Source organism: Triticum dicoccoides, chromosome 2B, assembly GCF_002162155.2.
Source record: "Triticum dicoccoides isolate Atlit2015 ecotype Zavitan chromosome 2B, WEW_v2.0, whole genome shotgun sequence".
Classification (NCBI taxonomy): Eukaryota; Viridiplantae; Streptophyta; class Magnoliopsida; order Poales; family Poaceae; genus Triticum; species Triticum dicoccoides.
This window is the reverse complement of record NC_041383.1, coordinates 811,646,159-811,673,285: the sequence shown is the minus strand read 5'-3', so window position 1 is coordinate 811,673,285 and position 27,127 is coordinate 811,646,159. Positions and strand designations below refer to the sequence as shown.

The 27,127-nt window shown below is 43.7% G+C and overlaps 2 pseudogenes; one reads left to right on the top strand and one right to left on the bottom strand.

Moving 5' to 3' along the window:
* Positions 1 to 525: 525 nt before the first annotated feature.
* On the bottom strand, positions 526 to 2,072 carry LOC119361531 (annotated as a pseudogene).
* Positions 2,073 to 5,929: 3,857 nt separating this feature from the next.
* Positions 5,930 to 6,832, top strand: LOC119368949 (annotated as a pseudogene).
* Positions 6,833 to 27,127: the final 20,295 nt, after the last annotated feature.

Here is a 27,127-nt window from a genome sequence, read left to right as displayed (position 1 = left end):
GAGAGGCAGAGAAACCCTAAACTTTTCTTGGGAAGGAGGCAGCGGCTTCACGTTCCCTTAGCGAGTAGTAATAAGCCGAAATTGCATTTTTTGTAATATGAAAAGAATAAACATATAATAGTATAATTTTCGGACTCTAGTGTAATTTACACACATCTTATATAGTACTAGCTTGTACTCCATCCGTCACATAATATAAGAGCGTTTTGGCACTACAGTCTCTTATACTCTCTCTGTTCCTAAATGTAAGTCTTTGTAGAGATTCCACTAGATGAACTACATAAGGAGCAAAATTAATGAATCCATACTTAAAATGCACCTATATACATCCATACCTACTTCATAATGGAATCTTTAAAAAAATTATATTTAGAAGCGGAGGGAGTAATTATTATGGGACGGAGGAAGTAGTATATTGTCGGACACGGAATCCAATTTGACTCACTGACGTTCTACTGCACTGTACTTGGAAAAGTCTTGTTCAAAACCAGAATTTTCCCTCCAACCCCTCGTACTCAATTCCCTCTACGTACGGGAAGGAGCCTTGACCCTGACCGGGAGCCCGTCGGCCATCCGCAGCGTCAACGAGGCCACCGGCCGCGGCGTGTAGCCGCCGTCCACTGCCACCTCGAACTCCTCCACCACGCACGCCACGATGGACTTCATCTGTATGTATGCCATCTCCTTCCCGAGGCAGATCCTCGGCCCGGCGTGGAACACGATGTACCGGAACGGGCTCTCCGGCCGGAACGTCCCCTCCGCCGGGTCCAGCCACCGCTCCGGCCGATACGCCCGCGCGTGCTCGCCCCACACCGACTCCATCCGCCCCATCGCGTACGAGTTGTACGACACGAACCACCCCGCCCTCACCGCCGTGCCGTCCGGCAGAACGTCCGCGGCCCGCGCCTGCACCGAGTTCACCGGCACCGGTGGGTACAACCGCATCGACTCCGTGATGGCCGCGTGCACGTAGTGCATCTCCCTCAGCTCGTCCAGGTCGAACCCGGCTCTCGGACGTCGGAGATTGCACGGCGGGCGCGCACGGCGGCGACCTCGTCACGGATGCGGCGCTCCACGTCCGGGCGCGAAGACAGCAGCCAGAAGAACCAGGTGAGCGCGGAGGACGTCGTCTCCCGGCCGGCGAGCAGGAAGCTGATCACCACGTCGAGGAGGGCCGTCTCGGTGTAGCCCTCGCCCTGGCTCGCCATGAACCGCGACAGAAGGTCGTGCTTCTCGCAGCCCATGCTCATCTCCTCCCGTCGCGACCGGATGATGCGGTCGGCGAAGCCGTGCACCACGGCGATGGACTCGCGGAGCCGGCGCTCGGAGCCCAGGTTGAGCGCCTTCTTTACCTTCCAGAGCCCCGGGACGGCGTAACGGAATGTGATTGGCGGCGTCGCGGAACGCGCCGGCGAACCTGCTGCTCTCGGTCGTCGTCGCGGTGCCCTCGGCTGCATCCCCGTCCGGGAGCTGCTGGGGGTCGTGGTCGAAGGCGACGCGGCAGATATTATCGAAGGCGTAGCGCTCGAGCGTGTCCTGCAGGTCGATCTGACGGCCTGAGCCGGCGGCGCGGCGCAGGAGCGGGAGGAGCCTGCCATGGAGCTCGTCGTGCACGGTGCGGGCGACGAAGAGGCGCAGCGAGCGCGTGTTGAACTTGTAGCTGGCGGCCTTGCGCTGCGCGCGCCACGCGTGGCCGTCTACGTTGAGGATGCCATGGCCCAGGAAGTCGTGGAGCGCCGACGCGAAGCGCGGGCCCTTGGGGTAGTTCCCGAAGCCGGCGCGCATGACGTGCTCGAGGTTGGCCGGGTTGGCGGTGATGACGCCCTGCTCGCCGCCCGGGCGGTGGAAGACGAGCGTGCAGGTGGGCTGCGCGCGAGCACCTCGGTCATCCAGTCCAGTATGCGGTGCCGGTTCGCCAGGAACTGGGGCAGGTGGCCGAGCAGCGGGTAGGGCGCCGCCGGCTTGCGGAGTCTCCACGACGCACGGGCATGGAGGAGGAGGAAGACAGCGGCGGCGAGGGAGAAGAGCGGTACAAGGAGCAGCTGCAGGAAGGCTGCCAATGCGATTGCCATGGTCGATCTCTAGCTAGCAGCGGGGCTCTACGTAGCTATTTATCGTCTGGATTAATTTGTAGATTGTAGTACTATGTGAAGGTCAAGATCGAGGAGGAAAAGTAGAGCGTGGTGGTGGTTTCTTTTCTTGTGCTGACCGCCGACGTGCGTGCCGCCGGTCCGCCGCCGCCATACATGGTCTGCTGCGAACGAAACGATGAGGGCTAGCTTTGCCGTTACGTCCAGTACTTCTCAACCACATGCAGCTGGCTGGGGTGTAATAATATTCTCAGCGCGCGGCCATGTTTTTCTCTTTTCGCGTCAAACTTTGAGAGCTTCATTCAACAAAAAATGAGCTCCTGGCGCAATCAGCAGGAAAGGAGTTTCTCGATGACCATCAGCGAGCAAACTTGTTAGCTTAGCGCAAAGACGGGCTGGTAGATACGTTAGCTAACTTGTTATGTTCACACTTGAATCAAATTTCTTGCCGGCTAGCACTTGAATCAAGACGGGCTGGAACATCAAATCAAGAAAATGAGGAGGCAGGCACTTGAATCAAATTTCTTGCCGGCTCCCGAAGAAGAAGTGTTACATCTATACTCTAAGGACTTGAATGGTCATGCCTCTCTACCGGAATAGTCAGTCACATGCGTCCATCTCATTCTCATGTGTGTTTCTACCATGGATGGAATGGAAGAGAAACATGGTTGCATGTTTTTCCACTTTGGTTTCCGTTTAACTGGCTACTTCTGACGAAAAGTCTCTCGCGCAGCTGTCATTTCTCGGGGCTTTCCCTTGTGACTGTTGTGTTTGGGTCGTCATGTGTTTTCTCATCAATCAATTGTTACCCAAGGTTCTTGTGTGTTGTTCGTGTGTGTGCGCGTGTGTGTGTTTTTCTTGTAACCCCCGTGAACTCATTTGAACCTATTCTTTGTTTAGGCTGTAAAGCCTTATAAGAAACTTTTTTTAAAACAAAAGGGGTTTCCCCCCACCCCATTTTTTATTAGAAAACGGGGCAAAACAAGTCCCAGAGACTATTACAAGCGCTCGGATCTAACCAGAGAAAGCAAAGCCAGCTAAAACCTAAAACGATCTTTTCGTGAAGCTGCACAGATATAGAGTCTAATAGCCACGCAGGGTGACAACAGCAGAACCACCAGACATAACACAAGTTTTGTTACATGAATATAGAACGACCATCAGCTTTTTGAGTCATCCCGAGTGAGCTCTCAGCACGCTCCCACCCAGGTTCCTTTTTGTGCAAGCTCCTAGCTCCCATCCCAGGCGATTCTGAGCAGCTCGCCTCTTCGACGGTCTAGGAGCTGGAGACAACGTCGTAGTAGCAACGATTGATCGCCCCCGCAGAGAACTTTCCATTGGTGTAGAGTGTTAGAATATGTTGGATAGAGATAGGAAAGGTGTTTAAACTTGTAATCTCTTTCTATCTCTCCTTCTGTTCTGATTCTTCTACCGACTTTCTCTATAACGATCCTTCGATCGATCTCTCCCTTGTAAGCCACGGCATACATGATATAAATACAAACAACGGCCCGAGCAAAGGGTTCAACGCTTCCATCCAGTTTTGCATGGTAACAGAGCCTCTTGCTCCATAGACAGGGGCGGGCCCACCACAATTCAAGGGTATTCAGTTTAATACCCATTATTCTTGTCAAAAACTAGGTATATATATACTGTATATGATGTGTATGTACAAGAAAAAACGAAACTGATGCAATAAGCGTGCTAGCTATCCAATTCAGCCCAAAAACAGAGGGTAGCCCAGCTTGCAATCCTCCCTCACCACCCACGCCATGGCCCATAGGCCCGAAATGCTTCAGTCTGCACCGTGCGCGCACGCCATGCATCCATCGCTGGTTCAGTTACCTTCCCTGTTCGCAAATTCTATCGATCTAGGACACTAACCGGTGGCAGCCACGGGCGAGCGGCGCATCATCCAGATTCCAGCTGTACGTGTACGTCATCCATCCCACGCTCTCTCTGGTACTGATCTTTGCACACATTGGTCTTCAATTTTAAACCCCTAGGTTCACATAGCAGTACATATGATATGTTCATGGAAATTAGATGTATTCACCTTGCTAATTATATTTTGGTTATTGGTTTCTCTCTGTATCTCATGCTTCTCAGCTTGTTTCTAAATAGTTCATTGAAGAGAATACCCTCTAACAGACTAGCAAACTAAAATTTCTCCAGTGTTGCCAAACATGCAGATTCTTAGTTAAATAAACTCATTTTCAAAGCATCAAGGATAGGACAGTCATCCTGTAATTTGTCAGCCTTTTTATCATTATTTATTTTTCATCTCTATAGATCTTAGATGTTGCCAACTTCGATCTATGAACAATTAGTATTTCTATAAGGTGGAAATTTTAAATTATGGTCAATTCTATGAATATATTATATTCTGCGATATCCATATGTATTACCCAATTTGTGAAAACTAGTACTAGAATCTGTTATTTATGCCAAAACAAGGCTTTAGACTTTCCAAAAACTGCCTTTGAAATTTTGAATACACACTCTTAAAATCATGGGCCCGCCCCTGTCCATAGATTGGATAGAGATCGCATCTAGCTACCCAGGCGACCGCAACTATGTCCACCACCGCCGCCGCCATGACACCCAACACCATGGATGCGCTCACCACCACCTCCTCCTTCGCTTTTGCGTCACACTAGTAGAAAACAGGGCTTCGGTCCAGGCCACATAAGCCGATTAATCCCGGTTTAGTCACGAACCGGGACCCACGGGGGCATAGGTCCCGGTTCGTGAGGCCAGGGGGGCGGCCGAGCCTCGTGGGGCATTGGTCCCGGTTCGTCTGGCACCTCTGGTCCTGGTTCCAGTCACGAACCGGACAAGGCCCATTGGTCCCGGTTCATGGCTGGAACCGGGACCAAATGTGGTCCTTTAGTCCCGGTTCCAGCCACGAACCGGCACCAATGTGATGCCTATATATACCCCCTTGCCCGCGAGTAGAGCAGTGAAGTGCTCTGTTTTTTTGGCCGGCCGTGGGAGAGCTTTGTGGTGCTAGCTCACCTCCTATGCACATGAGGTGTTCGCTAAAATGCTCGAGCCATACTTAAGCTTTCTCCTCTCGAAACTCCTTGTCCAAAGTCCATTTCCTCTAGATTTGTCTAGGTTTAGCGGTCCGTCCTATCCCAGTCCCGTCCTCATCGCCGTCGATTGCCCGCGCCGATCTCGCCGCCGGTACCACCATGGTGAGCCTCTTGATCTTATCTTCTTTCTAAAAGAAAAAAGTTCTTACTTGTATGATTTAGATAGATACTTGTGTAATTTTTTTACTTTTATTATTGTTTGTTATTATATAGTGCGATGGTTTTGATATCCGCATCCGTCGGCCCTCATCCTGTCTATGATTCGGATGTGGTATATATTATTTTTTATAACTATTTGGTTCATTTAGTGTTTATGACAATTACGCCGACCAACGTGACATATATTTTTTTTATCTAGGAGATATGTGAATCGGAAATTCCAACCGACCCTATTTTCTAGAGGTTAAATTTAGTTGAAGAAGAAAACAATTGCTTGAAGGAAAAATTTAAAAAAATTAAAGAAAAGAAGATGATATTAGAGTTGCATGTTGCTGATGTCGTCGATGATCGCAATGCGCTTGAAGATTAGAAAGATTATAGTGTACGAGTGTACGCTCATGGACCATGCCGTGCATGGCCGTGATACCTACAAAAATAGTTGAAAGTTCAAACCCTAGAGAGTCAATTGATGCATGCAGCCGTCAGCCATGATGCCATAGCGTGGAGCTGGATCGCCTATAAATAAATCCCAGCTGTCCTGCTGCATGCCTCCACGCAACAAGTTCCACCCAAGCTTTTCGACTTCCTAGGTAGTTGTACCTTGAAGAAGCCAGAGACAGAGACACCCGAAGAAAGCCATGGACGCCGGCGAGAGCGCCGTGACGTGCGTCGACTTCTGGGCCAACGAGTTCGGCATGCGGGTGCGGATCGCGCTGCGTGAGCTAGGCGTGCCGTGCTAGTACGTCGAGGAGGACCTCCGCGTCCGCGAGAGGAGCGATCTGGTGCGCCGCATGAACCCTGTTCTCCACATGGTACCCATCTTGATCCACCGCGGCCGTCCAGTCTGCGGCTCCGTCAACATCGTCGAGTACATCGACGAGGTCTGGGGTGAGGCCCGTTTGCTCCCCAGCAACCCAGTCGACAGGGCTCACGCTAGGTTCTGGGCTGACTTCGTTGACCACAAGGTACGCAAATTATTGTCACTTTTTTGTTGGAGTAAATTTTGTTTCGTCGATGCGTTAATTTATACTCCATGTGATGAGCTGAATGAAATTAGGTGTTGGGCGCCCAAGTAAGGTTTCTCTAGAGCAATGGCGGGGATAAAGATGCGGCCAAGGAAGAGTTGGTCGAGCAGCTCAAACGCCTAGAGGAGGTGCTCGGGGACAAGGGCTTCTTTTCTGGCGACGAATTCGGATTCTTAGACATCGTTACGATCCCATTTTCAAGCATGTTTCATGGGTACGAGCAGCTTGGACGGTTTGACCTTGACGTGGAGTGCCCCAGGCTGACGTATTGGGCAAAGAGGTGCAAGCAAAGGGAGAGTGTAAGAGCGGTTCTTCCGGATGACACTGAGATGTACGAATTTCACAAGGAGTGGTACGGTATTCAGTAGCGAACCCGACTTCAGTAGCTGTACGCGGCTGAATTAATCTAGTGTGCTATATATATATATATATATATATATATATATATATATATATATATATATATATATATATATATATATATATATATATATATATATCTATATATATATTCGGTCTCGTTAGTTTATTTTGGTGCTAGTAGAAGGTTTTAGCTCTTTGTACCTATTTTGTACACATAAGCTATCGTTGTCATACAGATACAGAGTTTGCCTCTGCGATGCATGCACTTGTGTAACATAACGTGAATAAGTTTTGGCAGACCAATAAGACACCGCCGGCATATATACTTATTTTCAATGACATTAATATTAATATATACTACTTAACAGCTATGAGAGTGACTCTTTCCTACTAGTAGAGGGTTGAGGCAAGGAGAGCCCTTTCTCCTCTGCTGTTTAATCTTGTAGTGGATGTGTTGACGAGAATGCTTAATAAAGCTACATGTTTTGGATTTCTCAAAGGTCCATGTCATGGTGTTTTGCCTGGGGGTTGTTAGTCTACAATATGCAGACGGCACTATCTTATTTGTAGATAGTGATCCTAATCTGGCTGTTAACATGAAATAAGTCCTCACCTGCTTTGAGCAAGTGTCTGTGATGAAGATTAACTATGACAAAAGTGAGCTCATTCCATTGAATCTAGACCCCACGGAACTGTAGAGCTTTCTAATGATGTTTTTGGTTGCCCTATTGGGTCCTTTCCCATTAAATATGAGTGAATAGCAAAAAACTACCACATTACGGGCTATCGTTCCGAAAAACTACCCTTTTTTCCCAAAAAACTACCACAAAGTGGTGGGTGATAACCCACAAGTATAGGGGATCGCAGCAGTTTTCGAGGGTAGAGTATTCAACCCAAATTTATTGATTCGACACAAGAGGAGCCAAAGAATATTCTTGAGTATTAGCAGTTGAGTTGTCAATTCAACCACATCTGGATAACTTAGTATCTGCAACAAAGTATTTAGTAGCAAAAGTGGTATGATAGTAATGGTAACAGTAGCAACAATAAAGATAAATGTTTTTGGGTTTTTGTAATAGTTGTAACAGTAGCAACGGACAAGTAAATAAGCGAAGAACAATATATGAAAAGCTCGTAGGCCATGGATCAGTGATGGATGATTATGCCGGATGCGATTCCTCATGCAATAGTTATAATATAGGGTGATATAGAACTAGCTCCAATTCATCAATGTAATGTAGGCATGTATTCCGTAAATAGTCACACATGCTTATGGAAAAGAACTTACATGACATCTTTTGTCCTACCCTCCCGTGGCAGCGGGGTCCTAGTAGAAACTAAGGGATATTAAGGCCTCCTTTTAATAGAGAACCGGACCAAAGCATTAACACATAGTAAATAAATGAACTCCTCAAACTACGGTCATCACCGAGAAGTACCCCGATTATTGTCACTTCGGGGTTGTCGGATCATAACACATAATATGTGACTATAGACTTGCAAGATAGGATCAAGAACACACATATATTCATGAAAACATAATAGGTTCAGATCTGAAATCATGGCACTCGGGCCCTAGTGACAAGCATTAAGCATAGCAAAGTCATAGCAACATCAATCTCAGAACATAGTGGATACTAGGGATCAAACCCTAATAAAACTAACTTGATTACATGGTAAATCTCATCCAACCCATCACCGTCCAGCAAGCCTACGATGGAATTACTCATGCACGGCGGTGAGCATCATGAAATTGGTGATGGAGGATGGTTGACGATGACGACGGCGATGAATCCCCCTCTCCGGAGCCCCGAGTGGACTCCAGATCAGCCCTCCCGAGAGAGATTAACGCTTGGCGGCGGCTCCGTGTCGTAAAACGTGATGAAACTTTCTTCTTCAATTTTTCTCCCCGAGACGGTATATATGGAGTTGGAGTTGAGTTCGGAGGAGTTCTGGGGGGCCCACGAGATAGGAGGGCGCGCCCCTAGGGGGGGCGCCCCCTGTCTCGTGGACATCCCGTGGGCCCACTGACCTTGATTCTTTCGCCAAAAATTCTTATTAAATCTGAAAAGTGCCTCCATGGATTTCCAGGACATTCCGAGAACTTTTCTTTTCTACACATAAAACAACATCATGGCAGTTTTGCTGAAATCAGCGTCAGTCTGGGTTAGTTTCATTCAAATCATGCAAGTTAGAGTCCAAAACAAGGGCAAAAGTGTTTGGAAAAGTAGATACGTTGGAGACGTATCAACTCCCCCAAGATTAAACCTTTGCTTGTCCTCAAGCAATTCAGTTGACAAACTGAAAGTGATAAAGAAAAACTTTTACAAACTCTGTTTGCTCTTGTTGTTGTAAACATGAAAAGCCAGCATTCAAGTTTCAGCAAATATTATGAACTAACCATACTCACAATAACACATAGGTCTCACGATTACTCATATCAATAGCATAATCAGCTAGCGGGTCATAATAATAAAACTCGGATGACAACACTTTCTCAAAATAATCATAACATGATATAACAAAATGGTATCTCGCTAGCCCTTTCTGAGACCGCAAAACATAAATGCAGAGCACCTTTAAAGATCAAGGACTGACCAAAAATTGAAATTCATGGTAAAATAGATCCAGTCAAGTCATACCCAATATAAACCAATAATAATGAATGCATATGACAGTGTGCTCTCCAGCGGGTGCTTTTAATAAGAAGGATGATGACTCAACATAAAAGTAAATAGATAGGCCCTTCGCAGAGGGAAGCAGGGATTTGTAGAGGTGCCAGAGCTCGATTTTAAAATAGAGATTGAATAACATTTTGAGCGGCATACTTTTGCTGTCAACGCAACAACTATGAGATGGCTGTATCTTCCATACTACATGCATTATAGGCAGTTCCCAAACAGAATGGTAAAGGTTTATACTCCCTCAACCACCAACAAGCATCAATCCATGGCTTGCTCGAAACAACGAGTGCCTCCAACATACAACAGCCCTAGGGGAATTTTATTTAATTATTTTGATTTGCTTAGATCTTTTTGGATCATGGGACTGGGCATCCCGGTTACCGGCCCTTTCTCGTGAATGAGGAGCGGAGTCCACTCCTCGTGAGAATAACCCACCTAGCATGGAAGATATAGGCAGTCCTAGTTGAAACATGAGTGCTCAAGCATACAAAAGAGAATTTCATTTGAAGGTTTGGAGTTTGGCACATACAAATTTACTTGGAACGGCAGGTAGATACCGCATATAGGAAGGTATAGTGGACTCATATGGAACAACTTTGGGGTTGAAGGAGTTTGGATGCACAAGCAGTATTCCCGCTTAGTACACGTGAAGGCTAGCAAAAGACTGGGAAGCGACCAACTGAGAGAGCGACAACAGTCGTAAGCATGCATTAAAATTAATTCACACCGGATACAAGCATGAGTAGGATATAATACACCATGAACATAAATATCATGAAGGCTATGTTGATTTGATTCAACTACATGCGTGAACATGTGCCAAGTCGAGTCACTCAATTCATTCAAAGGAGGATACCATCCCATCATATCCCATCATAATCATTCTAATAGCATGTTGGCACGCAAGGTAAACCATTATAACTCATAGCTAATCAAGCATGGCACAAGCAACTATAATCTCTAAGTGTCATTGCAAATATGTTTATTTCATAATAGCTGACTTAGGAACAATGAATCATCATATTTACAAAAACAAGAGAGGTCGAGTTCATACCAGCTTTTCTTATCCCAATAAGTCCATCATATATCATCATTATTGCCTTTCACTTGCACGACCGAATGAAGTGTATAATAATAAGAGTGCACGTGCATTGAACTAAGCTAGAACCTGCAAGCATTCAACTCAAGAGAGAAGACAAGTAATATGGGCTCTAAATATAAATAATCAATCATGCATATAAGAGCCACTAAGCATTTTCAATATGGTCTTCTCGACCCCCAAAGGAAAGAAAAGAAAATAAAACTATTTACACGGGAAAGCTCCCAACAAGTAAGAAGAAGAACTAGAAATCTTTTTGGGTTTTCATTTTAATTCCTACTACAAGCAAGGGAATTAAACTAACTAATTTTTTTTGGTTTTTCTTAAGGTTTAACAAACACACAAGAAGAAAACTAGAAAAAGAAATTTAAACTAACATGGATAATACAATGAAAGAGTATGAGCACCGACGACTAGTGTGTGAACATGAATGTAAAGTCGGTGAGAAATACGTACTCCCCCAAGCTTAGGCTTTTGGCCTAAGTTGGTTTAATACCAAGGACCACCGCTACTCTCTCCGGTGTAAGGAGAGGTATAATTAGGATAATACTGGCTGGTCATCTCCGGATCCCACTGGACAGATGATGCGCGAAAAGGGTCCAGTCCAGGTTCCGGTTCAGGTTCAGGTTCAGGTTCTGGAGTAAAAGCTTGAGCTAGATGATTGTTCACCGCCTCCGGTGTAACGAGAAATTTTTCTGCAAGCAAGTCAAACAACAGAGGCGCAGGCAAAATAATAATCTCAAAGTGTTTCTTATTGAATCTAAGTTTATACAAGAGCATCATATCTTCGTTGTCAACAATAAACTTATGTGCTACCATGCTCTTCTAATCTAGAATGTGAGGAGGCAATATTGTCTCCTTTTCCTCATGGTGCCTAATGGGTATCTGAAAATATCTAGCAAGACGTGCAGCATAGATACCTCCAAATATGGGGCCTTTTGTACGATTCAGAGCTAGCCGTTTAGCAACGATGACACCCATATTAAAACTATTGTCTCCAAGCAAAGCATGTTGAAGCATGATAATATCAGGAACACTCAAGTTTCCACTACTCCCACGACCAATCAAGCATCTAATAGCGAATATGGCAAAGTAGCATAAAACAGGAAAGTGTATGCTAGAGACTTTTGCTTCGGAACCCTTCTTTGGCTCCTCTATAGCGATAATATCAACAAAGCCAGCCACATCTTCACGATGGGGTTCCTCTAATTCTCCCTCATAAGGTATCCTACATACCGCGCAAAAATGACATAAAGACATTTGTTTGAACTCGTCATATAAATAAAATGATACTTCAGGCGGTGACTTCTTAGGATAAAAATAAAAGTTTTGCACGAAAGTGTTGGTGAGTAAGAGATACTGATCGATTCGGTCGTTGATGAAACCGGTGAGGCCTGCGGTCTCGATTAAAGCATAAAAGTCTTCATGAATTCCGGCTTCCTTCAAGAAATCGTCACATGGCCATTCACATGACCGTACTTCCGCTAAGCGAGGAAGATTATACTTGGGTTTTTCCTTCTCTTTGTCTTGTTTTTCCTTAGAACTTTGGCTAGAAGAGCCTTTAAAGAACCTCCTTAACATTTTCTGAAAAATTCTGAAATTTTAGTAACTTCAAAATAAAAGTGCATAAAACTAAACAAGATTGATAGAAACTACTCCTACAAGTGCCTAGAGCCTATATCATGCATTGGAATTGCTTGGGACCTCAAAAATTTAACATGCAAGCTCAAGAACAGGGTCACCAAGGCAGCAAGGATTTGCAATGAATAAAGCACTAGAACAAAAACTAATTGGACCAATGGAGGAGTCACATACCAAGCAACAATCTCCCAAAGAAATTTAGCGAATGGAGCTTTGAGCTAAGAGATCGAAAATCGCAGCAAAACGAGCTAGAACTCGGGCTTGAGCTGGATGGGGATTTTTTGGTAGAAGATGAAGTGTGTGGGTGCTGGCATAAGTGGAGGGGAGTCACCAGGGGCCCACGAGATAGGGGGGCGCGCCCTACAGGGGGGGCGCCCTCCTCTCTCGTGGCCTAGTGCTTGGCCCTCCTGCAGTGTTTTCAGTGCCTAAAATCCTCAAATATTCCAGAAAAAATCATACTAAATTTGCAGGGCATTTGGAGCACTTTTATTTTCGGACTATTTTTTATTGCACGGATAAATCCAAAAACAGACAGATAATACTATTTTTTCTTTATTTATTCTAAATAACAGAAGGTAAAAGGAGGGTACAGAAGGTTGTGCCTTCTAATTTCATCCATCTCGTGATCATCAAAATGAATCCACTAACAAGGTTGATCAAGTCTTGTTAACAAACTCATTCCGAATAACACGAAACCGGAGAAATTTCGAATAACACTAAGTTACCTCAACGGGGGTATGAAAATCCCCAACAATAAGAATATCATACTTTTTCTTGACAGTAGGGAGAGGAAATTTAAACCTCCAAAAATGATAGTTGGAACTTTTTCAATAGAATTGATGCTATGAACTTGAGATTGTTTCCTCGGAAAGTGTACCGTATGCTCATTACCATTAACATGAAAAGTGACATTGCCTTTGTTGCAATCAATAACAGCTCCTGCAGTATTAAGAAAAGGTCTACCAAGGATAATAGACATACTATCGTCCTCGGGAATATCAAGAATAACAAAGTCCGTCAAAATAGTGACATTTGCAACCACAACAGGCACATCCTCACAAATACCGACAGGTATAGCAGTTGATTTATCAGCCATTTGCAAAGATATTTTAGTAGGTGTCAACTTATTCAATTCAAGTCTACGATATAAAGAGAGAGGCATAACACTAACACCGGCTCCAAGATCACATAAAGCAGTTCTAACATAATTTCTTTTAATAGAGCATGTTATAGTTGGTACACCCGGATCTCCAAGTTTCTTTGGTATTCCACCCTTAAAAGTGTAATTAGCAAGCATGGTGGAAATTTCAGATTCCGGTATCTTTCTTTTATTTGTGATGATATCCTTCATATATTTAGCATAAGGATTTGCTTTAAGCATATCGGTTAAGCGCATACGTAAGAAAATAGGTCTAATCATTTCAGCAAAGCGCTCAAAATCCTCATCATCCTTTGACTTGGATGGTTTAGGAGGAAAGGGCATGGGTTTCTGAACCCATGGTTCTCTTTCTTTCCTGTGCTTCCTAGCAACAAAATCTCTCTTATCATAACGTTGATTCTTTGATTGTGGGTTATCAAGATCAACAGCAGGTTCAATCTCTACATCATTGTCTTTGCTAGGTTGAGCATCAACATGCACATTATCATTAGGTTCATGTTCATCACCTGATTGTGTTTTAGCATCAGAGATAGAAGTATCATTGGGATTCTCAAGTGTTTCTACATTAGGTTCACTAGAAGTTTGCAAAGTCCTATCATTCTTCTTTTTCTTCTTCTTAGAAGAACTAGGAACATCTAGATTATTATTCTGAGAATCTTGTTCAATTATCTTAGGGTGGCCTTCAGGATATAAAGGTTCCTGAGTCATTCTACCAGTTCTAGTAGCCACTCTAACAGCAAAGTCATCAAGCAAATCATTTTGAGCTTTAAGTACTTGCTCAGCTTGAGTAGCAACCATAGAAGCATATTTGCTAACGCGGTGGAGTTCATCTTTAACTCTAGCCAGATTATCACCTACGCGTCCTATCTCGAAAGCATTATTCTTTAACTCTCTACCAACATAAGCATTAAAACTTTCTTGTCTAGCCATAAAGTCATCAAATTCATCTAAGCATGGGCTATGAAATTTAGTAGAGGGTATTTCAACTATATCATATCTATCGAGAGTATTTACCTTCACTACCTGTGTCGGGTTATCAAGACAATGTAGTTCTTCACGCGGTATATTTAGACCATGTATTTCTTCAATAGGAGGTAAATTCTTAACATCTTCAGCTTTAATACCTTTTTCTTTCATTGATTTCTTTGCCTCTTGCATATCTTCATGACTGAGAAATAAAACACCTCTCTTCTTCGGAGTGGGTTTAGGAATAGGCTCAGGAGTTGGCTCAATTGGTTCAGGAATTACTTCAGGAACTGGCTCGGGAAGAGTCCAATTATTTTCATTAGTCAACATATTATTTAATAGTATTTCAGCTTCGTTGACTGTTCTTTCCCTAAAAACACAACCAACACAACTATCCAAGTGGTCCTTGGAAGCATCGGTTAGTCCATTATAAAAGATATCAAGTATTTCATTTTTCTTAAGATGATGATCAGGCAAAGCATAAAGCAACGGGAGAAGCCTCCCCCAAGCTTGTGGAAGACTCTCTTCTTTGATTTGCACAAAATTATATATTTCCCGCAAGGCAGCTTGTTTCTTATGAGCAGGGAAATATTTAGTAGAGAAGTAATAAATCATATCCTGGGGACTACGCACACAACCAGGAGCAGGAGAATTATACCAAGTCTTAGCATCACCCTTTAATGAGAATGGAAATATCTTAAGGATATATAAATAGCGATACTTCTCATCATGAGTAACTAGAGTGGCTATATCATTCAACTTGGTAAGATGTGCCACAACAGTTTCAGATTCAAGGCCATAAAAAGGATCAGATTCAACTAAAGTAATAATATCAGGATCAACAGAGAATTCATAATCCTTATCAGTAACACAGATAGGTGAAGTAGCAAAAGTAGGATCGGGTTTGATTCTAGCATTAAGAGACTGCTGCTTCCATTTAGCTAATAATTTCTTAAGATCAGATCTATCATTGCAAGCAAGAATTTCCATAGCAGCTTTTTCATTCATAACATAACCCTTAGGAACAACAGGTAAAACATAATCATTGGGGGAACGTTCATCATCACTATCATCAATATCATCTTCAATATTTTCATTCCCCCTAAATGTAGCAAGTTGTTCATCAAGAAATTCACCTAATGGCAAAGTAGTATCACACACAGAAGTAGTTTCATCATGCATAGCAGAAGTGGCATCATCAATAACATCTGACATATCAGAATTCATAGCAATAGCAGGTTTAGGTGTCGCAAGCCTACTAATAACGGAAGGAGAATCTAGTGCAGAGCTAGATGGCAGTTCCTTACCTTCCCTCGTAGTTGAGGGTAAAATCTTGGTCTTAGCGTCTTTCAAGTTCTTCATAGTGATCAACAGATATAAATCCCAAGTGACTCAGAGAGTAGAGCTATGCTCCCTGGCAACGGCGTCAAAAATTAGTCTTGATAACCCACAAGTATAGGGGATCGCAACAGCTTTCGAGGGTACAGTATTCAACCCAAATTTATTGATTCGACACAAGGGGAGCCAAAGAATATTCTTGAGTATTAGCAGTTGAGTTGTCAATTCAACCACACCTGGATAATTTAGTATCTGCAACAAAGTATTTAGTAGCAAAAGTGGTATGATAGTAATGGTAACAGTAGCAACAGTAAAGATAAATGTTTTTGGGTTTTTGTAATAGTTGTAACAGTAGCAAAGGGAAAGTAAATAAGTGAAGAACAATATATGAAAAGATCGTAGGCAATGGATCGGTGATGGATGATTATGCTGGATGCAATTCCTCATGCAATAGTTATAACATAGGGTGATATAGAACTAGCTCCAATTCATCAATGTAATGTAGGCATGTATTCCGTAAATAGTCACATGTGCTTATGGAAAATAACTTGCATGACATCTTTTGTCTTACCCTCCCGTGGCAGCGGGGTCCTAGTGGAAACTAAGGGATATTAAGGCCTCCTTTTAATAGAGAACCGGACCAAAGCATTAACACATAGTGAATAAATGAACTCCTCAAACTACGGTCATCACCGAGAAGTATCCCGATTATTGTCACTTCGGGGTTGTCGGATCATAAGACATAATAGGTGACTATAGACTTGCAAGATAGGATCAAGAACACACATATATTCATGAAAACATAATAGGTTCAGATCTGAAATCATGGCACTCAGGCCCTAGTGACAAGCATTAAGCATAGCAAAGTCATAGCAACATCAATCTTAGAACATAGTGGATACTAGGGATCAAACCCTAACAAAACTAACTTGATTACATGGTAAATCTCATCCAACCCATCACCGTCCAACAAGCCTACGATGGAATTACTCACGCACGTCGGTGAGCATCATGAAATTGGTGATGGAGGATGGTTGATGATGACGACGGCGACGAATCCCCCTCTCCGGAGCCCCGAACGGACTCCAGATCAGCCCTCCCAAGAGAGATTAGGGCTTGGCTGCGGCTCCGTGTCGTAAAACGCGATGAAACTTTCTCCTTGAATTTTTTCTCCCCGAGACGGTATATATGGAGTTGGAGTTGAGGTCGGAGGAGGTCCGGGGGGCCCACGAGATAGGAGGGCGCGCCCCTAGGGGGGCGCCCCCATGTCTTGTGGACAGCCCGTGGGCCCCCTGACCTTGATTATTTCACCAAAAATTCTTATTAAATCTGAAAAGTGCCTCTGTGGATTTCTAGGACATTCCGAGAACTTTTCTTTTCTACACATAAAACAACATCATGGCAGTTCTGCTGAAAACAGCGTCAGTCCGTGTTAGTTTCATTCAAATCATGCAAGTTAGAGTCCAAAACAAGGGCAAAAGTGTTTGGAAAAGTAGATACGTTGGAGACGTATCAGTGAGCTGTTCCAAAAAAGAACCAAGTGGCCGAATGATTACATTTTAAGTGGGTTTATAACATGTGCGGCCCGCCCGTCAGGGTTTTGTCGGCCACAGGGCTGACGGTGCACGGCTGACGGCCGTTAGGGCGCATGAGCCGTCCCAGCCAGGTCAAGACGGATCCGGCTCTCACTCTGTCTACCTCGCGCTTACTCAGTCTCACTCTTCCCCCTTGCTCTGTTTTGCCTGTCCGAGCTCCCCATCGTCGCCGACCACCTCCGTTCCTCATCGCCGGCCAAGATGCCTTCTTGGAATCATGGGGATGAGAGCTCCGACGCGACAACATGGGGGCAACCTGATGGACATGGAGTACTTTGTAAGCCTTATCCTCCTCCTCTCTATCATTATCTAGGGTTAGGGTTAGGGTTGAATCGATTTGGGAATGAGGGTTGATGATCTGCGTATTTGTATGGATAGATTCGTTTGGTTTGGTTAGATGTTAGTTTTGATCTAGGGTATGGATGGAACTGTGACGTCTGATCTGATCTACCTTGTACATTTGACCTTGAGCAAGGCAAAGCTTTACTCAAATGGAACTATTGATGCTTTGGTTCTGATCTACCGTGTACTGCATGTAGGACACACCTGACAGCATCCCCGAGCCACTCTTGTGTGGTGCTCCCATGAAGGAAGTTGCCAAGTGCACTCTGCACGAGATGAAGCCTAGGAAGTGTGTTGCTTTTGAAGGTGCTAACACTAGGATGAGGTTCTACGGATGCCCTGTTCAGGTGAGTAATTTAGTAAATCAGTAGCTCATTGTTATCTGAAGTCAGTGTTCTTATTTGCAGAGAGTGTGATTTTTTACTTGATATATGAATTCAGTGATTCATTTAAGCTATCTTGTTATAAGTTATGCCTAGTGGATTCAGTTATGCTGGGTGGATTCAGTTAATGTGTAGACTTTTTTTAGTCTGCAGAAAGTAAGTGATTGAGTTATGCTAAGTGTTGGTTTTTGTTTGCATAGATTAAGTGTATTGAATGGATATATGAAGTCAGTCATGGTGGACAGATATATTGATTGGTTTTTGTTATGCTATATTTAATTGCATATATTTTTGAATTTGTACATTAACTCTGTTTGAACTGAATTTAGTACTGAATTTATGCATTTTCTGAAGTATGTGTTGTCTAATCAAACTACAAGGAGGTGTAAATTGTGGTGTAGTTTAGCGGGTTGATCCTGTCTGGCTTGATGTACTTAAGAATTGCCTCATCAAGCTATGGGAAATGTTCCATGAAAAAAACCTTGGAAGGATTCAAGACAAGCATGCATATGAGGATGAGGTTGCCAAGTTGAAGAAGGAGTATGATCATCTCTGCACTAAGTATCATAAAATGGTTGATGATGTTAGCAAGATGTTTGACTGGCAGGACGGTGTTGGCAAGATTGACTACCAGAAAGCAATGGATGATGAGAAATATGAGAAGAAGAAGGAAGAGCTAGAGCTGGAGATAAAGGTGGAGAAGCTAAGTCTAGCAAAAGAACAGAAGTGTATCCTTCAAGCCCAGGCAGACATAATTCACAACACCAGGAAGGCTATGAAAGAGATCAAGGTGGACAGGAATCTTCTTGCACAAGAGAAGAAAGAGCTTAAGAAGGTAGTTGCTTATCTGTTGAATGCTGGCCATGGGATCAAGGAAAAGCTTGAGCAAATCAAGGCCATACTAGAGGCTTGAAGATTTGGACAATGGTGGTTAAGTAAGTAAGGTGGCCTACACATATAACATGCCTTGCAAGATGATGGCAGGAGTATATTTTGTGCAGTCCTATATGAACTGTTTAAGTTATGGTAACTGGAGTGGTGGTAGACTTTGAGAACCTTTTGCTAAGTCAGGCTTATGTTATTGTACTCTTAAAAACCTATCTATCTTAAGTAATGAAGTGAAGATCTGTTTTATTTCTTTAGGTTGTTTTCCTGAAACTAGCAATGCTATACTAGTTTATTTTTGGGCCTAAAACCATTATGTATACAATGTGGGCGTAGTACTGGGCTGGTTTTTTTACTCCTGTGCCTACCTACCACCAACCCTTAGTAGTCTATAAAGCCCACCCCTTGGCAGAAACCACAGTCAATCCCGCCGCCCACCCTTCTCCACCCCCAGCCGCCAAAGAAAACCCTAGAATTCTAGGGAGAAATGGATCCTGGAGAGGTGATAAATGGAGAAGAAGAGGTTCCCAGGGGAGCCAGGTGCAGAGATGCAAGAAGGAGGGTGAGAAGGCAACTTGCTGGGATGATCCTTGCAACACGCCAACTGCAAGGACACAGAGCAGTTCCTGGAGGCATTCCCCTGGCTCCAACCCTAGTGATGCTGATATCATCTACTGGGCAAAGAGGAGGGAAAATTTCCATCATTTTCAGGTCACTAGGTAGAGGTGGACTAGGATTCTGTACTCATGATATTGCTGTTATGTTTCTGTGGTCCTAGATCTGTCTTTCTATCTATGTGATGTATGAAGTTGGTGTAAGAATAATGTTGAACGAGCTATGTATGTGATGAATCAAGTTGTCTATGATGCAATTTATGAAGTTGGTGTAAGAAAAATGTTGAATGATCTATGTATGTGATGAATCAATCTGTCTATGATGCAATTTACGAGTGAATGTTTTATCTATATTTGTATGTATGAACGATTTGATTTGGTGAAGGTTTGATCTGTTAGGGTTTGGTCGACAAGTTACCACTCAAAGTCACCTCATTAGGCCACTTTAGGGTTTGGTCGACAAGTTGCCACCCAAAGTGACCTGATTAGGCCACTTTAGGGTTGGTCGACAAGTTGCCACCCAAACTAACCTAATTTGGCCACTTTAGGGTTGGTCGACAAGTTGCCACCCAAAGTGACCTAATTTGGCCACTTTAGGGTTGGTCGACAAGTTGCCACCCAAATTGACCTAATTTGGCCACTTTAGGGTTGGTTGACAAGTGGCCACCCAAAGTGACCTAATTAAGCCACTTTAGGGTTGACCAAATCATATCAATCAATTATCAACAAAAGTTATCAATTCATCTATATAACAATGATCAGCATAAGAAATAATTTCATATGAAACAATTCATAACTTAGGTCATATCAAATCAAAATAGACGTTGACAACAGATAACTTAATTGTTCCAAGTAGTTGAAACACACACCACATAACTTAATTGTTCAAATCAAAACAGAGTTGAGTGCAACTAACACAGATACCAAGCATGCCTAACAAGCGTAGTTCAAGGCATAACAAATATAGGTCTCATCACCAGATTGCAACATATTCAATGGTTGCCACTAGCTGTGAAATACAAAGCAAATTTTCTTGGGGCCTTCCTCTTCCTCTTAGAACAAACATCAGCTTGACATGAGGTTGATGCTGCCCTTGGAGCATTGAAACCTCTTGCAACTCTTGATCTGGTGTTCTTTGCTGGAGATGATGCACTTAACCTTGTGTTGTTGGCTAGTGCTGGGTTCTTTCTCTTTCTTGATCCAGCTGTTGAGACTGCAGTACAAATATTGGTTGCCCTTGTTGAAGTTGTTTCTCTTTCTGTGCTGGTGCTGGGTTCTTTCTCTTTCTGGAAATATTTGCATTACTTTGAAATTTGTTATGCCTCTTTGAGCTCATATCTGGATTGAAAATTAATTTTCATAAGAGTGAGGTGGTTGGAGTGAGGGTTAGATGAGGACAGAACCAGTCTTTTTGAACAAAGTATTACTTGTAAGGGAGGTGAACTACCTTTTAAATATTTAGGAATTCCGGTAGATGAAAAGAGGCTGAAAAACACCGACTAGACCCCCCTGTGTGGATAAGATGGAAAAAAGATAGATCATTGGTTGGGGGGGGGGGGGTTATTAAATATAGCTAGGAGACTGACTTTGGTAAACTCCTCTTTATGTAGCTTGCCATTGTATATGCTCTCTTTCTATGGTCTTCCCAAAGGGGTCAAGAAAAAGTATGATAAACCTAGATCCAGTTTTCCTTTGAACGGAGAGTAAATAAAATATGATTTAGTTGTTTGGCCTATTGTTTCCTTTGACCGAGGCTATTTTACATGCCAAGGACAAGGGAAAGTTGTATACAGGTCCTTAAAAAGGAAAAGATGATCTTGAGGATCCCTTGTACGTTCTGCCGCACGTTTGCACCGCTTTTCGCCTTGGTGTATGATCCTTTGAAGGGATGGACGATCGAGTATAGATAAGGGGCCTGGAAAAGGGGCCCTTGGTAGTATCGAAAAGTTATGTGGGTTGTAAAGAACCTGAAAAAAATAAGAAGAAAAGAGAAAGAAAATATGAAGGTCCGGATAGGATCGAGCCGTATTGCGGACTTTGTTTTTAGTGTGCCTCCGTCCTTGCCCATGGTATCTTTAATGCGCAGTTATGCACGCGCGGTACGTATGCCGCAATCGGGTTGGGATCTTGACGGAGGCCAGATTGATAATCGAGCTCTGGACGAGCCGAACTGTCATTCTACAGGGTAAGACGGACTTGTTTGACAGTGTCTGAGGGCTTGACTGCCGAGGTAGTGTTCGGCTTGTTAAGGCCACCCTATACTTCAGCTGCGAGGGTTGCGGTATGCTCCTCAGTACGGAAGGAGCACTCCATATTTCGATATACTGTTATGACGCCGCGAGGTCCGGGCATTTTGAGCTTAAGTAAGCATAATGTGGGACGGCATTGAAGCGGGCAAAGGCGGTTCGTCCGAGCAGTGCGTGGTAACCACTGTGGAAGGGGACGATGTCGAAGATCAAGTCTTCGCTTCGGAAATTGTCCGGCGAGCCGAAGACCACTTCCAATGTTACGGAGCCTGTGCAACGGGCTTCCACACCAGGGATTACTCCTTTAAAGGTGGTTTTAGTGGGCTTGATTCTTGACGAATCAATACCCATTTTGCGGACTGTGTCTTGATAGAGCAGATTAAGACTGCTACCGCTGTCCATAAGGACTCGTGTGAGATGGAATCCGTCGATGATTGGATCGAGGACCAAGGCCGCCGAACCTCCATGATGGGTACTGGTCGGGTGATCCTTACGATCGAAGGTGATCGGACAAGCCGACCAGGGGTTGAATTTTGGGGCGACTGACTCTACGGCGTAGACATCCCTTAGCGCACGCTTGAGCTCCCTCTTTGGGATATGCGTAACGTATATCATATTCACCGTTTTTACCTCAGGGGAAAATTTTCTTCTGTCCCCTTGTGTTCGGTAGGCGAGGCTCTTCATTGTCATCCTCACTGGGTGGCCCTTTCCCCTTATTTTTGGTGTTTATCTTACCGGCCTGTTTGAAACCCCAACAATTTATGTTGGTGTGATTGGCAGGCTTGTTAGGGGAGCCATGAATCTGGCAAGGTCGACCGAGTATCCTGTCCAGACTGGATTGGCTATCCTTGTTTCCTTTGAATGGCTTCTTCCGCTGACCGGGTTTGCAGCCACTGAATCCGGCGTTGATCGCCGTATCTTCGGTATTTTTGTTGTTGTTTCGACGCTTGTTTTTGTTGCATCACGGCGTACCGTTGCTGTCCCTGGCTTCGGAGGTGCTGGGGTCGCTGGTGCTATTGCTTCCACAAGCTAGCCAGCTATCTTCTCCCACGCAAAAGCGGGTCATGAGTGCAGTGACGACTGCCATGGACTTTGGCTTTTCTTGGCCGAGGTGTCGGGAAAGCCACTCGTCCCGGACGCTGTGTTTAAAGGCCGCAAGGGCTTCGACGTCTGGACAATCGACAATTTGGTTCTTTTTGATAAGAACCTGGTCCAGAGCTTTCGGGCTGACTCTCTGGGTTCTGGACTATGTGACTAAGGTCATCAGCGTCCGAAGGCCGGACATAGGTGCCTTGGAAGTTGTCTCTAAAGGCATCCTCCAAATCTTCCCAGCTACCAATAGAGTTTTCTGGGAGGCTGTTTAACCAGTGTCGTGATGCTCCCTTGAGCTTCAGGGGGAGGTACTTGGTAACCCACAAGTATAGGGGATCGTAACAGTTTTCGAGGGTAGAGTATTCAACCCAAATTTATTGATTCGACACAAGGGGAGCCAAAGAATATTCTCAAGTATTAGCAGTTGAGTTGCTAATTCAACCACACCTAGATAACTTAGTATCTGCAGCAAAGTATTTAGAAGCAAAGTAATATGGAAGTAACGGTAACAGTAGCAAAAGTAACAGTAGCAGTTTTGTAGTAATTGTAACAGCAGCAACGGTAAAGTAACTAAGCAAAGAGCAATATGTGAAAAGCTCGTAGGCATTGGATCAGTGATGGATAATTATGTCGGATGCGATTCCTCATGTAATAGTTATAACATAGGGTGACACAAAACTAGCTCCAGTTCATCAATGTAATGTAGGCATGTATTCCGAATATAGTCATACGTGCTTATGGAAAAGAACTTGCATGACATCTTTTGTCCTACCCTCCCGTGGCAGCGGGGTCCTAATGGAAACTAAGGGATATTAAGGCCTCCTTTTAATAGAGTACCGGACCAAAGCATTAACACTTAGTGAATACATGAACTCCTCAAACTACAGTCATCGCCGGTAAGTATCCCAATTATAGTAAAAACTAGCTCCAGTTCATCAATGTAATGTAGGCATGTATTCCGAATATAGTCATACGTGCTTATGGAAAAGAACTTGCATGACATCTTTTGTCCTACCCTCCCGTGGCAGCGGGGTCCTAATGGAAACTAAGGGATATTAAGGCCTCCTTTTAATAGAGTACCGGACCAAAGCATTAACACTTAGTGAATACATGAACTCCTCAAACTACAGTCATCGCCGGTAAGTATCCCAATTATAGTCACTTCGGGGTTAACGGATCATAACACATAATAGGTGACTATAGACTTGCAAGATAGGATCAAGAACTCACATATATTCATGAAAACATAATAGGTTCAGATCTGAAATCATGGCACTCGGGCCCTAGTGACAAGGATTAAGCATAGCAAAGTCATAGCAACATCAATCTCAGAACATAGTGGATACTAGGGATCAAACCCTAACAAAACTAACTTGATTACATGGTAAATCTCATCCAACCCATCACCGTCCAGCAAGCGTACGATGGAATTACTCACGCACGGTGGTGAGCATCATGAAATTGGTGATGGAGGATGGTTGATGATGACGACGACGACAAATCCCCCTCTCCAGAGCCCCAAACGGACTCTAGATCAGCCCTCACGAGAGAGTTTAGGGCTTGACGGCGGCTCCATATCGTAAAACGCGATGAATCTTTTTCTCTGATTTTTTTCTCCATGAACGTGAATATATGGAGTTGGAGTTAAGGTCGGTGGAGGTCCAGGGGGCCCACGAGACTGGGGGCGCGCCCTAGGGGGGGCACCCCCACCCTCGTGGACAGGGTGTGGGCTCCCTGACGTTTATTCTTTCGCCAATATTTTTTATTAATTCCAAAAAGTTAGTCTGTGGATTTTCAGGTCATTCTGAGAACTTTTATTTTTGCACAAAAATAACACCATGGCAGTTCTGCAAAAAACAACGCCAGTCCGGGTTAGCTCCATTCAAATCATGCAAGTTAGAGTGCAAAACAAGGGCAAAAGTGTTTGGAAAAGTAGATACGACGGAGACGTATCAACTCCCCCAAGCTTAAACCTTTGCTTGTCCTCAAGAAATTCAGTTGACAAACTGAAAATGATAAAGAAAATCTTTTACAAACTCTGTTTGCTCTTGTTGTTGTAAATATGTAAAGCCAGCATTCAAGTTTTCAACAAAGATTATGAACTAACCATACTCACAATAACACTTAGGTCTCATGTTTACTCATATCAATTTCATAATCAACTAGCGAGCAATAATAATAAATCTTGGATGACAACACTTTCTCAAAACAATCATAATATGATATAACAAGATGGTATCTCGCTAGCCCTCTCTGAGACCGCAAAACATAAATGAAGAGCACCTTTGAAGATCAAGGACTGACTAAACATTGTAATTCATGGTAAAAGAGATCCAGTCATAGTCATTTCTAATATAAATTAATAGTAATGCATGCAAATGATAGCGGTGCTCTCCAGCGGGTGCTTTTTAAATAAGAGGGTGATGACTAAACATAAAAATAAATAGATAGGCCCTTCGCAAAGGGAAGCAGGGATTTGTAGAGGTGCCAGAGCTCGGTTTTGAAATAGAGATAAATAACATTTTGAGTGGTATACTTTCAATGTCAACATAACAACTGAGAGATCTCGATATCTTCCATGCTACACACATTATAGGCGGTTCCCAAACAGAATGGTAAAGTTTATACTCTGCCGCCACCAACAAGCATCAATCCATGGCTTGCCCGAAACAACGGGTGCCTCCAACTAACTACAATCCTGGGGGAGTTTTGTTTGTAATTATTTTTATTTGATTTGAGCATGGGACTGGGCACCCCGGTGACCAGCCATTTTCTCGTGAATGAGGAGCGGAGTTGGAGCGACCAAACCGTCTAATCTCTGTGCTTCAGTGTCATCCCTGGATCGGTAATGCTGACACACACAGTACTTGAAGGATTTCTAACAGAGTAGCAATCACACACGTATTACATTGAATGTCTCAAAAGAGAACTTATTACAATAAATATGGCTTAAGGCCATCTAATAACGATAACATCGGAAGGCTTGGAAGATAAGCGAGTCCATCAACTCCAACGTCATCACCGAGTATAAGATCACAACCTAAGGCACCTTACTCATCGTCTGAAAAGTCTGCAACATGAACGTTGCAGCACGAAACGGGTCAGCACATGGAATATGCAGGCAATGTAACACATAGAGAGTAATGAACAGAATAATGCCATTCTACATGCATATACGGCTGGTGGAAAGCTCTATGGTTACAGTTTTGCATAAAGCCAATTTCCCCTACTTCAAAGGAATAAATTTTATTTAACTATCATGGTGGTTGTTAAACATTGAGAAGGGTACTTCAACTCAATCCCAATTAAGCATCATCATTAACCCAACAAGATTAAATTAAAAGTAACATGATGAGATTCTCATGATAATCCAGGTACTAGATACTCAAAACATCCATAATCGGGGACACGGCTAACCATGATTAGTTTATACACTCTGCAGAGGTTTGAGCACTTTCCCCCCCAAGACTTGATCTCCTCCGTTGGATTTCTCGCACTACAGGGTGTTTGAGAAACGGATGACCGAGACACAGTCTTTCAAAAGCATAAACTCCCTACTCCGGGTAGACAGTTACACCTACTTTCCCCTACATCTACTAGTCTACCTCTTCAAGAGTTCACACAACTTAGTCAACTATGCTAGAGCCCATATTAGCTTGTGGCTGCATACGGAAGTTTCTAGCATGAAAAATCTCATGATCCCTTTGAGCCTGGGTGGCGGTCCATAGGAGAATCACACGGTACCCCGGGATTTCCAAAAATACAGGCAACACTGGGTTCCCCAGGTGCCTCAGTCCACCCAGATGTGAGTTTAAGTTGCCACCTTAAGTAAACCATTAAATATCAATCTCACATCTGTCATAAAAACACTCACCCAATCCACGTCTACTAGCATAGCATAGCAACATAAGCAAACGTAGAAGTAACTCCCAAAGGTTTGATAATAAAACAGGTAATAGGTACTACCTCATCTACATCCCAGAACCCACATAATAATCAGATCCTAACCATGCAATTGTTTGAGGATTGATCTAATGCAATAAAACTGGGTAGTAAAGAGGTATGATCAAAGTTTTACTTGCCTTGCTGATGATCCATGAAACCTAGAGATTCGAAGTACCAAGCGGTGCACTCCGGGTACTCTATCGCAAACAAACAAGCATACAATAAGCACTCATATAATGCACAGGTAAAACTCAAATAAGAGATCTAACCAGAAAGTTCAACTTAAGAACTCCGGTTTACAAAAAGAATCAAATCAAACGAAGCAACGGAAGTCAAACAGCGAAAGAAACAAGCTTCGTTTACTAATCTGGACCTAAGTCAAAATTTTATAATAGCAAAAACT